The sequence below is a fragment of the Corvus hawaiiensis genome, chromosome 9 (genome assembly GCF_020740725.1).
Source record: "Corvus hawaiiensis isolate bCorHaw1 chromosome 9, bCorHaw1.pri.cur, whole genome shotgun sequence".
NCBI classification, from domain to species: Eukaryota; Metazoa; Chordata; class Aves; order Passeriformes; family Corvidae; genus Corvus; species Corvus hawaiiensis.
In genome coordinates, this window is record NC_063221.1 from 27,610,769 (window position 1) to 27,625,095 (window position 14,327).

Sequence of the window (14,327 nt, forward strand, 5' to 3'; positions counted from 1 at the left end):
TTTCAATTTCACTTCAAACACAACTCTGGATTTACATAGAAACAAACTTCCATTCTCTATTAGACAAATCCTACAAGTCTAAAGAGATATAATGGCAAGGATCAGTTGGGAAGGTTTTGTCATATATGGACAAATATTGTTTGTGTTGCTTTTAAAGGCATTACAAGGCACAAAAAAAGCTTTTGCTTGTCAATAATACTGCAATTGGACAAGACTATATTCTTCTTAAAGCATCCTGGGGCTAAGAGCAGGGGACCTGAGCGTTATGTTTTTGTTGAGATAAAAAGAGTTCTTCCTGACAAGATTTTCAAAGGGCTTCTGTCAAGGAACAATGAGGCTGCAATTGTTAGAGTTATTATTTTAGTGTGAGCGAAGAATTTCTGCAGTCTGAAGTCTGAGCAGATGCCTGAGTGCTATGAATAACTTCAGACTGATACTGTCAGAATTGGTGTTCTTACAAGTTTGGCCATTTAAAGAGACCTAAGGTAAGTATTACATATGCAAGCCTTGAAAAAAACATATTTGATCAGCCGCATGATTTTAAGTACATTACTACTTTCTCTGAAGTTAACAGATACATTTACATTATTAAATTAGGCATGTGGCATAGACTCCATCCTTTGTTGCACTAAATAATTTTGTAGAACAAATGCTTTGGCCTTTTAATCAAAGTTCTGGAGTAAAAGTAAATATGCTGTAGAATATTTATGTAGATTAATACATATCTGGTCACACTGTAAGGACTTCATGACTTCCTGCTCAGAAAAATTGCAAATCAGATTGCACCGAGTTGAATTTGACTGTTGAGACTATAGAGAGCATGCAGAGATCAGAAATTACTTTTTTTGCCTCATGAATTCCAGCACTGTTTTAATCTGACAGAGATCTTCCCTACAGCAAGTTCTGAAAACTGTGAACCAGCTCTGAATCTATAGCATGAGACTGTTTTTCCTTGCCACTTATTTGCTTTGCAGAGAAAATTGTAGTGTATATTAACAGATGAGCACATTGATGCATGGAGAGTGATTACCTTCATCATCTAAGACTTGATCTCTTACAGTTTACAACTTTAAAGGAGTAAACTCTTGGCCTGTTGATTTAAACATTAAACTAAGCACCTGGACACAATTGTATCCAGCCACATGCCCCCTATGGCATGCCACAGGGAAAAGGAATAATTTTAAAGCCTAAATATAAGTTTAAAATTAGACAGAGCACTTTTGATCTTTTGAAACTTCGTCTCATAAAGAATGTAATAATCAGACCTACATGAAACCAAAGTTCTGTTTTGAAATGGAATATGCTACATTGAAATAGAGCAATTGAATGAAGCAATAGAGAGTGGGTTAAACCTCCTTTATTAGCATTATAAGGAAAAGAAAACCAAACACCCTAGTTGTCCTTACAGTCACATCTGCTGTTTTAGATAAATTCTAGGGACGTTTCACTTGAGTTTCTATTGTGACTTTAGTCAGAAACTTCAGTGGCAAACCAGACACAATTTCTCTGTGCTGGATGGTACTCAGTTTATCCTTTCAAACACAATAGCATCTCATCCAATAAATTGCTGACCTTAGTCAAGATTTTCAGAAGACTGGACATCCCTTTGGTTAAGCAAACAGATTTTGTGCTACCTTTGATTACTGAATCAACCAAATAGATTCTATGCACAGGTAAATTGATACTTCATCTACTCATAGAGCCAAATGGAATTTAACAAGCTTACTTCTGACTCATTCACAGAGTCAAGTAAGCAGAGAAATCAGGTACTCTCTGTGACAATTAACAGATCCCGCAGTAAAAGCATCACTGACAAAACACAAAGAAGTTTACAAACCTTTTGACAGATGAGATACTGAAAGCACCAAATGTGAGGGCTAATTCTTAACCATATCAAAGCTCCATAGCAGAGACATATGCAGAGCAGAAGGAAATCACTGAGCTGTACCAAACATTATCTCAAAGGTGATCTGTGATCTGATGCTACACAGTTCATTCATCTACATAGGCAGCTCACAAACACAGTGATGCCCACAATATAGGATAAGAAACAACAAAACATCTTTAAGCCAACTCTGCAGCACCTTGGCATAGACAACAGTGGAGGCTTTTCTAGTGACAGTGGCTGCCCTCTTCCAGCTGTCTCCGCTCAGCAGCTGAAGGCAGCCCAAGTAATTTTCCGTCCTTAGCCTAGAAAACCTGATCCAAGCCATCAGTTCACCTGCCTAAGAGATAAGATGGGCTGTTTTATCTCAAAGCACTGCACAATACCTGCTCAATAAGAAGATCTTCTAAACTAATTCCTGGAAATTAGAATGATTGAAGGATCATTGTGTTTTGAGCAAGCAGACTTGTATTCTGGAAGGTAAGCACTGACATGAGTTTTTTAAGGAGATTCTGCTGATGCAGATTCTTTTCCCCCATTCAAATCCCACTCAAGCAGAACTAACAGCATCCAGTCAGGGACAGATTCTTCCCTGAGCAATAATTGATGGAACAGTGGCAGTAAAAGGAAATAATACTATTCTAGAACAGTAGAAAAGATTGAAGTACAGTTACATGAAGAACAGACTCGTGTAATGCCTGATCTGTAATTGCAGTTCTGTGGAACACTTCCCCATCAGACAGAAATTACAGATATTCCAGCTTCAGGGAGCTGTAGTTTTAGCTTCCTTAAGTGAAAGATGCAGTAAGAAAGCTGTTACTGTATTATATTAAACAGTCCTCTGGTTTTCTTTGTCCCCCTTGCCCTAAAGCCACTGCTGTTTCATCATAATTAGTGCTTTCCTCCGAATAATAGGATAAACCATTATATTTTTCTTTATCAAGCAAGGAAATCTGACAGTGATAAATAAAGAACAGCTGGCAAGGAAAATATCCATAAACCACAGATTGTTTATCCATTCTTTGGAAAAGAGCACAATAGTCAAACTGTTCCCTGTAAGTAAAGAGCTTGCTGAATTCCCTGTTTAAATTATAAATCAGCTTCTCTAACCTTTAGTTAGAGTCACACCACTCATTCTGATTTGTCATTACTTCTATATTCAAAAAACTATTTATTTTGTTACTGGTATTTTCCTGTCCTCTGGAGAGACCACTAACCCCTAGAGATATGTAGGGAAATGTTTTTCTATCATATAAGCATTTTACTTTTGAAATCTCCTCTTCCAAATCCAGGCAGTACTTCAACTTTTTAAGCAAAAGTAACCCCTCAACTGTCAGTTTGGTTAAGCTGAAACACTTAGTTGGATATAATTGATGAGAAATATTTCAAAGCTGATACTGATGTTTTCAAACTTTATAAATAAAATATTAAAAATGAAAAGAATTTCAAACCAAGATATAGACTCTAAATGCCAATAGAAAAAGCTTTGATGATTTTAAAACTTAGAAAATTGATTTTGTGGATTTTGTCAAAACATATTTTTCTGCAAGTTTCAGCTTAGGGAACATTTTGGTTAAAAAAATTGACAATTCTTATTCTTTCAAAAAAGTCTTGCTAGCTTCAGAGGCTGCCAATTTTTCTGCCTTTATCTAGACTGAAGTCAACAGGAATATATCATTGAGTAAAATTGCAATATCAAGTGTCTCTCTGATTATATGAATCACTTGGTTTTATTGAGTACTGGGAATTGCAAGACACCGTTTCTAGTTGTTAACTGCATGTTCAGTAAAGGTGTTTGTCAAGCCATTAAGAAACTGGGAACAAAGAGTCCATCAAAAGAGTTTCAGAAAACCAAAACTATTCAAAGAAATGACTTAAAAATAATATAATGGGAATAATTCATGCAGTTAACATGTAATCAGCATAATTTAAGTAATTTAAATAGAAGAAAAGATGTAATACAATTTTAATTTTTTTTTAAGATGTAAGAAGTTAAGAAAACACAAATAGACATCCAGCTGATAAAGGATAAACTTTTCCCAAGTATTAGGTGGGAAGTTGTATGCATTGAAAGGTGTCATTGTATGTACAGATGGGAAGTTCAGGGTAAATTATTTCCATGCCAGAGGAAAATTATAGAGCAGAAGCATTCTTTTGTTATCAAGCTCTAATAAAAAGATGTATTACTGCAGCTAATGGCAAGTGGATGTATAATCGTCTGTCTTCTATTGGGAAATTCTTCTTCCCTGTGAATATTTAATCTGGTCTGGCTTAGTTCTCTGTCAATTTTACCTGTCAATTTAAAGTTCATTGTTTTTCTAGCCTTTCACCTCTGACCATTTCTTTTGATTCTTTCCCTGATGTCTCCTTCTGACATAATTAAGAGCTGATAGCCCACTCCACAAAGTATCTATTAGAAAGTATTCTTAAAACATCTGCTAGTAGATCAAAACACAATGGATGAAAGGAGGGGTCCGATGTAAGGTATAATGATTTGAAGATATGTTATTTTCTCTCTCTGGTTTAGTTTATAATCAGTGATTATTTTCTCACTTTCTCTATTAACAGCAAGACAACAAAAGATAAAAGAGATATTTAGGATGCCTATGTTGGCAATGTGTTGAAAGGGGAACCCTGGATGGAAGAGGATCATTCTAGTTTGGTGCCAGGACTAGTAGATTAGCTAATTAGATTTTAGCACAATGAACTGTGCTTACTTGGTGGAGTCATTCTGACTTGGCTCTCAAAGGATGCTCTGGCCATACTTCTGTACTATAAAAGTCAAGGTGAGCCTCAGCCTCCTGTGCTTCTACTAGAAAAACCACTCCACTGATCTAGCTGAAATTCAGTTGCCCAGTATCGAGGGCACCTGAGCCTCTGAAAATCTCTCTGAAGAAAATCTCTCACAAGTCTGTCCCAAGATGTGTTCTTCCTTACGTTCTGCACTGGGTACAGAAGCTCAGTAACTGCTACCAATGACAAGATCAATGAGCAAAATCTACCTGAGTCTCCTGTGCATCCCAATCTTACAGCAAATACGTGTCTATTTTATATCCTGCAAAACATAATTTCTAACCACTTCAATATTTATTGAAAATCCTCCTGAAGAATCCCTGTTCAAAATACTGTCTATTAGTCTGAAATGTGCCTGGTCCTTCCACATAAGCAATACTCTGAACCTCTTGTTGGAGCCAGTTCTTTGTCAAGGACGCACCTAATTATTTTCTTCCTTCCAAGAGCATTTCGTATGCATTAAAGCACTGCATGTGAAAAATTTGTTGCAGATTTCTGCACCAAGTAGTGTTCAGACTGGATGCTCTCAGGGTTGGACTTGTCCTCTTGCATAGGAAATGTCTTCCTTCTGATACCAAGCGTATTAATTAATCAGTCTATAAACTTATTTTCCTCTCATTTAGTAGAGTTGATAATACTAGGCAAAATATTTGTTAGTTAATTAACAAGTGAATTAAATCACATCCTACATGGAGGCTGGTCTTAAAATGTCCAGTATAATATGAACAGAAGTCCTAATTAAGAAACAAATAATGTTGTTATGAATAGCTACAGAGATGTGTTGGAAGGACCAAGTGCTTAGCATCTATAAAGATTTGGCTTTCTTGTGTATTAAATCTCCAACAGCCAGTTATAAACTCACATTCTTGTGGCTCCCAGTTGGCTTGAATGTCTGAAATGCAGGAAATCAGCTTTCTCAGGAATCAAACTCACCCCGAGCCACAGCAACTGGGGAATAAAGAAGTAAAAAACACTTGAAAAAAGAGTCAGTTTTGCTTCTAGCACGTCACTATCAATGCAATTTGGTTAGTGATCTTAGTTCATATACTTTAGCAGCTTCTAAAATAAGTTTAAAACCCCCTCAATATATGCACTAATTCTTATAATTACAGTTCCACTTACTGGTCCCCTTTCCTGTTTGCAATAATCACCTGTGGGGAAAAGCAGGATGACGTCTCTGGGACTAGATGGTGACTCACCAAAGAGTGACCTCATGGCAGGGGGCTGATTTTGTTACCACTATTCTAAATACATTTCAGCCCTTGATTTATGAGCTGAATGGATTATTTTCTACAATGAACAGACAGTAAAGCATCCATTTTTGCCAGAGAAGTAATGAATGCTCAGCACTCTCCTGACTGTCAGGCCAGGTTTGCTTTTGTGTAGGCTTGCAGCAGTGAGCCAGCACACTTGTTATTTCTCTTCCTTTTGAATTCCTGTGAGGAAGATGACTCCTTTTAAAGTTATTATAATAATTGGTGCAAGACTTAAATACAAGCAATGAGATTTTGCATTATTTTGAAAGCATGCCCACAAAGCTTTTTACACTTAAAGGCAGATATTTCCATATTGCTGATAGCACAGAAACATAGACTATCTTGAGTTGGGAAGCACCCATAAAATCATTGAGTCCAGCTCCTCACAGAATCTCATTCACATTCTGCCAAAAATATGGACAATTTCCAGATATAAGGGCCTCTTGTTGTAGAATAGTTAGGCTTTCAAATTTTTACACCCAGGAGATAATGTGGAAAGCCTTAAAGGTTAGGTGAATTACTGCTTATGTTTGGCCTTGTATAGGATGCTGACTTTGTTTATATAATCACAATTCTTGCATTTTTTTAAACAAGATTTGGGACTTTCTGAGAACAAATTGCAGTAATATAAAAACATTACATATTTCCTATAGGCATTATTCTGAAACAGAAAAGAGATTAGAATTTAGAGTGGGAGCTTCTAATGTAAAAATGTCTAGTGTGATAAAAATTATGAATTTTAGACCTATAATGAGATAAAAATTCAAATTTCCATTGGAATAGGCAGTGCAGTGCTTGTGTCTCAGCCTGAACATTTTGAATGTAAAATTTAAATTGCAATTCAATTATAAAACAGCAATCAGTGAAGCAAAAAAAAAAAAAAGTCATTGAAATTCCATCTCCTCTTACCCTTATCTTCCTTTACATTGATAGAAATGCTGATTAAAAGTCCAACAATAAGAAGAAGCGTGTAGAACTACAGTCATACATGTGCACTCCCAGCTAATAGTGCGAGTGACAACAATTCTTCTCTGAAGAAAAGAGGCTTTGTACCATATTTTTGTTTACAAGGCTGTACATATGCAAGAAGGAAGCATTCCCCAATAACTGAACCAGCTGATTGGGAAAAACACCTGTGAGCTGCTTTAGAATACTTCTTAATATGAAGTGAATCAACATGAACAGCTAGGAAACATCCATGATCAAAACTGATATGGTGACATTGGTCTTTTTTGCAGCTTTTTCCCAGTGATTGTATGACTCAATTAGCTACACACAACTCTGTTCATAGGCTCGAGCTTTTCATGAATCCATATAGAACTCCCAGCCCAAGACAAGCTCTTGCAGTTTCCTCCTCACCTGAGGATTCCTTGCTTTTTATAATTCAGATTATGTAATTATGGCTTAACACCAACCAGACCTTGGCTGCCTTGCCTTCACAAATTTACACTATTTGGACACATATTCTGCAAACAATTAAGACTTTACTCTTATTCTGGTAGGATGGATTCTTAATTATGTCAATGGAAAAGCAATTTCTCAGCAGATCTTTTTATTAACCTTCAAATTCATCCCTAGTTACAGAAAACAACAACCAAAAAAACCCCAACAACAAAAAACCAGCAAAACAAAAAGCCCCAAAATACAAACAAACAAAAAAATCAAACCAAACCAAAAAAAAAACCCTAAAAACCAAAAAACAATTTAAATAATTGTCCTTTTAAAAATTTTAGAATACAGCTTTTTCAATTTTTAAAAAAATAAATGTTAAGTGCTGTAGTCTAAATTTAATACATACTCAATGGAATGAGGCGCAAAACAAAACAGGAATATTTTTAGTGAGATGGAAACCAAGAATGTTTGTTACTGATGGAGGAACTATAGTAATCAGAAGGAATGGTAAAGTAGAACATTTTTAGTCTAATATGGTGATAACTATATCCGGTTACTGAAACTTTCAGAAACCTCAGAGCATCATGAAAAAAAAGCTTGATATTGATCTTATGGGTGAAGCAACTAAGCATGTGGGTGATACCATTTTCCCAAAAGCATGTAACAAGTGAGTGAAAAGCAAAGAACAGAACCTGATCTTCTGCTTCCAAGTTTGTACAATTGTATCTATCACCTTTAGTTAATCCGACCAGAGAAAGCAAGCTATCATGTGAAAGTTGATTATTTTGGCATCAGTTAAAGGGAAAAATAGACAGCAACAACAAATGAAGTAATCACATTCCTTTCCATAAGACAAACAACAATGCTACTGTAAATGAAGATAATTTAGCTTGATTCTGCTTTGACTACTTCTGTTGAGATGTTCATCATGCCCACCCCAGTGAGTTGCACTGATGCATTCTGCTTCAGTAGCAGCACAGAAACAACTCCTGTCAAAATCTCTGGTGTAAATTCTAGGTATGGATGAAGGATGAGAAGATGGTTAGGATGAACAGATACAATATATCTTATAGCTTCATCCAATTTCTAAGAGAACATCTTAGAGATTAATACTGAGATTAACACAGATGAAATGAATCACTCATCTGAGATGTAGCTGGTGATCTTTTCACCAAACCAGGACCAGTGAGGTGGAGACCTGAACAATGGCTCACTTGGCCCAGCTTCAGAAGGCCTAGTCTGTCACTAGAGCAATTCCATTAATTACAGATTGTGTGGTAATCAGGTGCTCTGATAATGAGGGATACATAAGATTAAGAGGTAACAGTTGCATTTTAATAACTATTGTGCAAATGTAGTTAAGTTGGAAGACCTGTAGTGTCCTGAAGACATAAAAACCATTAAACCTCTAGTTATTATTAGCAGTCTATATCCATTTAATATTCTGAACCATCTTATCAAAGGACAGGCTATGTTAGGTGTTCATAATAAGAATATATTTTTTATTTTTCCTTTGGATCATCTTCTTATGTTAGACAACTGCTCCTTGTATCCACTGCTGAAGTGAAAAGGGATTTGAAACTGAGTAAGGCTTTCAAATTTCAGCCAGAGACAGGAGGGCTGTGGAAACTGATTCTCTTTACAGTATCTCCAAATATAGTTGTGTTCAAAGATGGAAAACAAACTCACCTTCAGCACCAGACATGAGGAATAAAACTGATGTTTTGAAGCTAGAAAATAAAACTGAAAGTCTGTCAAGAAAACAGTTGCTGAGAAAGGCATGTCATTGCTTGTGAGCAATGTAACAATATCAGGAGTGAAACACCCTCACACCACAGAGCACTGGAAAAATGAATTAGTATCTGTGAAGTGATCACAAGTATTACCAAAAACTATGGCTGAAGTAATTCTGTATTCCCACTAGGTTTGGTTAACATTCAGTAAATAACCTTTTGACCATCCATTAGAAAAGAGTAAGAAAATAAAATCATTAAAAACTCATTGCAAAATGCACTGAAATCTCTCCAAAAATAGTGTGGTTATTAGCTCTAGGTCTGGCATTTCTAAATTCTGAGTAATCTGATATTCTTTGAATGTAATTTTGTACACAAAATTTCTTCTGTTTGAAAACAAATAGAGAAAATAAGAGCAGAGTTTCATATTGGCAATGATATGAGTCGTCTGAAATATTTCAAACCACCATACAGAGTTTTGCCACTTGAATTAATGACATAAGGAAGTCACTGTTTGCCATCACATGTGTGAAAGAGAACTAAATGAAGCATACATTTTTCCACAAAGTTTAAACATATTTGCTCATAGAAGAGGAAGGGGAACAAGTAGGAAACTTGGGTTCTGTCCCAAGATTCATAGGTAGGGCACAGAGCTCCTGTTACTCCAAAGGCTGCTTCTCTTTGCCTTGTCCTTTCAATTTGCCTCTTTCCTACTCCCATTTCTTCACCCTATCCTTGTTCTCTCTAACTGCCAAACCCCAGCCTCCAATTCTTATATTTGTCACGCCAGTTCCAGTTTCTTACCCCAGACTAGGTCAGAGCCTGAACCTTTGGCTTTAACACTTCTTTCACACAGGACAGAAAACTTCAGTCCCAACAATAAAGCTTTTTAAAATAAGAAGCAATTGTAAATAGGCTCATCAAAAAGTTTTTCTCCTGCTGCAGAACTTTAACAATAGATGATGTTACCCCCTACACATGAAATATAAAGACAGTTATGTGGGAGGGTTAAAGAGGAAGAATTATTGCTGCTATTGATATCTGCATCTCTTTGAATTATAGATTAGAATGAAAGTTCTCTATGATGGCTAAGTGACAGAAAGGATTCTGAGCCAAGGCACACGAAAATATGCAAAAAATTTATATAGTTTTATAACAAAACAACTTTTGATGTTTTAAAAATATGCTTAATAGGACTAAATCTAAATTATTGACCTAAGAGGTTGAACAAAATGAAGAAAATTAATAAGCTTCAGTTTGAGTTTACCGTGAAAATGGTGGGAAGACGTTTTATTGCATTATTTATTCACTGAAATTTAGAAGTCAGGCCTTCAAACCTGTTTACTTAGGTATTTTTCTTTAATCTTCAGTTTCAGACAAGGTAAATTCAAACTGTGGTAGAAAGTGACAATTCATATAAGACTATGAATCTATAATTTTCTGTTTTGTCGAATAATGTAGAATAAATGCTGAAAGGATCAAGCAACCTACACGTTTTACATGTGCTATCTCTGATGGAGATCTTGCTTAAATAGTCTGAAATAATAGGCCCATCATTTCTAACTGTCTTGTAATTGAATAAGTCAGTTTCAGAACTATCCCCCTAATCATCCCCTACATACAGAAATAACATACTTGCTAGAATCCTTTAAAATTTGTGTCCTCCTATTCAAACAGAAAATGCATTACAACATATCTTTGTGTCTCTAAAATTATAAATCATTCTATTTTACAAGCAGGATAAATGAAAGCAAAGGTAAATGATTGAGGCCGGGTCAGAGTGAGATTTTTTTTGTGAGTAAGGAACATGCCAATTCTGTGTCTTTTACTCAGATAGGTAAAAAGAATTTTCCTTTCTGAAAAGAAAAAAGAAATGAAAACCACTCCATGAAGACTGCAGTCAAGACTATTTGGTTAGGTTCAATGTTGAAAACTATTTTATGCATCTGATTATTCTACTTCTAGATAGGAGAGTAAGTGTAAAAAGATAAGATTTGCTTCAGTGAGTCATTATTCTGAAATGTTTACCAAAACAGCACATTAACACTGTAGATAATGAGGCCATTAGACATACAAACACAAATTACTTATCGGAGCTCCATCCTCACTGCAAAACTACCAGTGTCAACACTTCCTACTTCTCTGTTTCACTGCTTTTCCTTCTTAAAATCTTGACTGAAATCTCTTCCAACTGCCTGATGCTCTGTATTACTTTATCCTTCTTTGTTATTTAGTTCTGTGAAGCAGAGACAGCTTAAAGTCAAAATCTATACCCTATATTAACTGGGGGAATCAATTAGTGGATAATGTGTATGAAGTATAGTTAAAATAACTAGGAAAATTGGTTGGCTCTAGAGTGACCTGAAAAACTCCTATAATGATACTTTATACATGTGTTCACTTGCACAGAGAGGATCTCAAAATACAAACACTTTTGCATAAAAGTGTCAGGCAACTCCATCACCACCACAAATCTACGGAGTTAAACTGAAGCACAATCTGGGAAAGCAACTTGCTTGCAGCTGGTTGAATTGAGAGCAGAACCCAAGATGTATCATATCCTCTTGATAGATTTCAGTCCTTCACTAATACACAGTTCTTTTTTAGTCCTCTCTTGAGGACAGTCTTGACTGTAGTCTTCATGGAGTGGTTTTCATTTCTTTTTTCTTTTCAGAAAGGAAAATTCTTTTTACCTATCTGAGTAAAAGACACAGAATTGGCATGTTCCTTACTCACAAAAAAAATCTCACTCTGACCCGGCCTCAATCATTTAACTTTGCTTTCATTTATCCTGCTTGTAAAATAGAATGATTTATAATTTTAGAGACACAAAGATATGTTGTAATGCATTTTCTGCTTAAATAGCAGGACACAATACAGCATCTCACTGTATTGCAAATATGCACCACTCAAAACTTCTGTGCCCCTTTTTGGTTTGAACCTTGTGCTGTCATCTGCCTTCCTGAAGTGCCTGCTGCCCATGTAACGTGATAAAATACTTCATCTACACTAACCCTGATGTCAATTTAACTTTTTACTCCTAATCAGAGCTCGTTACACCATCCTGGCATGACAATTTTGTTTAATTGCATAATTTGCCACCAGATTACTTTTGAAAGTAATTTATGCAGCTCTTGCTAGGTAATAATTAGGTTATGCTCTTAAGGAAAACCTTGCCATGTAGATTTGAAGACTGATGCTGATCTAGACAGCTATATCACAGTTCATAATTAACTTTCTGTGGAAGGTTGGCTGGTAGAAATTTGTCCCACAATGGTTAATGTGAATGTTTTTAGCTTTTAAGTAGTGGTCAGTGGAGAAGCACAATTCACTTTGACTTGTCTCTAAATAGAAAGGCTAAATCAGGAAGTTTTCACTTTTCTCTCAAGCCTCCTTTGCTCTAAACTGTATCAGCCAGAAAAACTCCTGTAATTTGCTAGAAAGTTAAACCAGCCCAGTTCTGCTGGCCAGTATCTGGTGGAGTCAGGATAAGTAAATAAGGCTGTATGGTTTTCACATTAATTGTAGTTTAGATGAAGATTACAATTATTTTTAATGACTACAAAAATGCTGTGTTCTAATTACTGCATAGACAACATACATCTATTTATGTTTATGAGTACATCTGGAAGGCTTGAAAGCAGTTATAAGAAAGAGAAAGCTGCAGATCCATGGCCCCAAGTATTTTGAAGAGAGGCTTCAAGTGTAGCTATACAGTCTCTTGGAAGCCAATGTGTGTTCCAGTAAATCAGTTAAAGATTTGCAGAAGAGTCTGGGTTGCAAGCATCTTAGAAAGCTGGCACATTTTACCAGAATTAGAGCAGAGCTTCACTGCAGAAGAGACTCATATTCACATGGATGATAGTTCAGGACTCAGAGAATAGAAGTATCCTGTTTTGGATACAGCTCTGAAAGCTTCTCCTGAATACCTGGATAATTTGTCTCTTAGTTAAAAGTGTCCTACAAAGGTCTTTGATCTGTGTTTTTTCTGAAAGCTGGATGACCTCATTGTTAGGTTGAAACACATTTGTCACTCAGCAGAAAGAACTGGTCTTGTCACCTGTGTAGTAACTTAAATTGATACTGGTAATAGTGAAGAGGAGGGCAAAAAATTTTATGAGGTCTAAACCACTAGCTCTTACTGGAAGAGGTCTGTGTTTTGTAATTGGAATGATAAAAGACGTGATCTTTTCTTCTGACATAAAGAAAAAAAGATAAAGATGATGCACCTGTTCCACTGGCCAGTGAAGAGCCTCCCACTCACACTTCAAATACTGAGTGTCTCATCAAAAGAGAATGTTTTTTTATTTCAATCCTCCAGCAATAACATAGTTAATTCAGTCACTGAGGCAGATAACTCAAAGGTAATTTCTAATGTTTCATATAAATTTTCCCAAATAATTGGAACAACTAAGCACGCTAATTATTGTCACTCAGTAATCATGGCAAGTACAAATTGATTGATGGTATGAATGAGTACACCGATCGATGAAACAAACAAATGAAAAAAGATGTTGCCACCTCAGAACATTTCAGCTTTCTTTGAAACCAAATTTCTTCAAGTTTGGACAAAGAATCCACCCTTACTCCAACTCTGGCACAGATCTACCTTACACTCATTAAGTATGGATGAAAGTTTGTGTAAGACTGAGCATAAAACCGTGATGGGAAATTTTGTTTGTTCCAAATCACTGCAGTAATACTTCGGAGAGGAAAATAGTTATCTGAGTTCTGAATAATGAGAGGAAAATCTCCAAAAGTAAGATAGCAAAGTGAAGTACAAAAATAACCAAGAATGTTCTCTATTCCTAAATGTCTCTTGACCATCTAATTTGGGAACGCTCACTTGAAAAGGTGAACTGAATGACTCCTGAATTCATGACTCTCTGCCATGGTTGTTGAATTCTGGTATGAACAGAACTTCAGGGGAAACGATCAAGAAAGGATAAGATGAAGAAAAAAACAATCCCAGAGGGATAAAGAGAATCAAAGAGAAACACAAGGATGGGAATTCATATTTTGGAAGAAAACAGCTATTAGCGATTGAGCAAGATACATAAAGACATTTCAAAAGATTAATACCTATAAGACTGGAATTACATGTTTCTCCATCCTGGGAAGTTGTAAGATTTATTTAGGTTTCTGTTGTGAACATGGTGTTGGCAACTTCTCAAAGTCTTGAATCAGTCTCCAAAACCATGACATTTACCCCTGTATTTCTTAGTTTCAACCACACCACATGTTGTTTAGCTGACTGATGCATACACG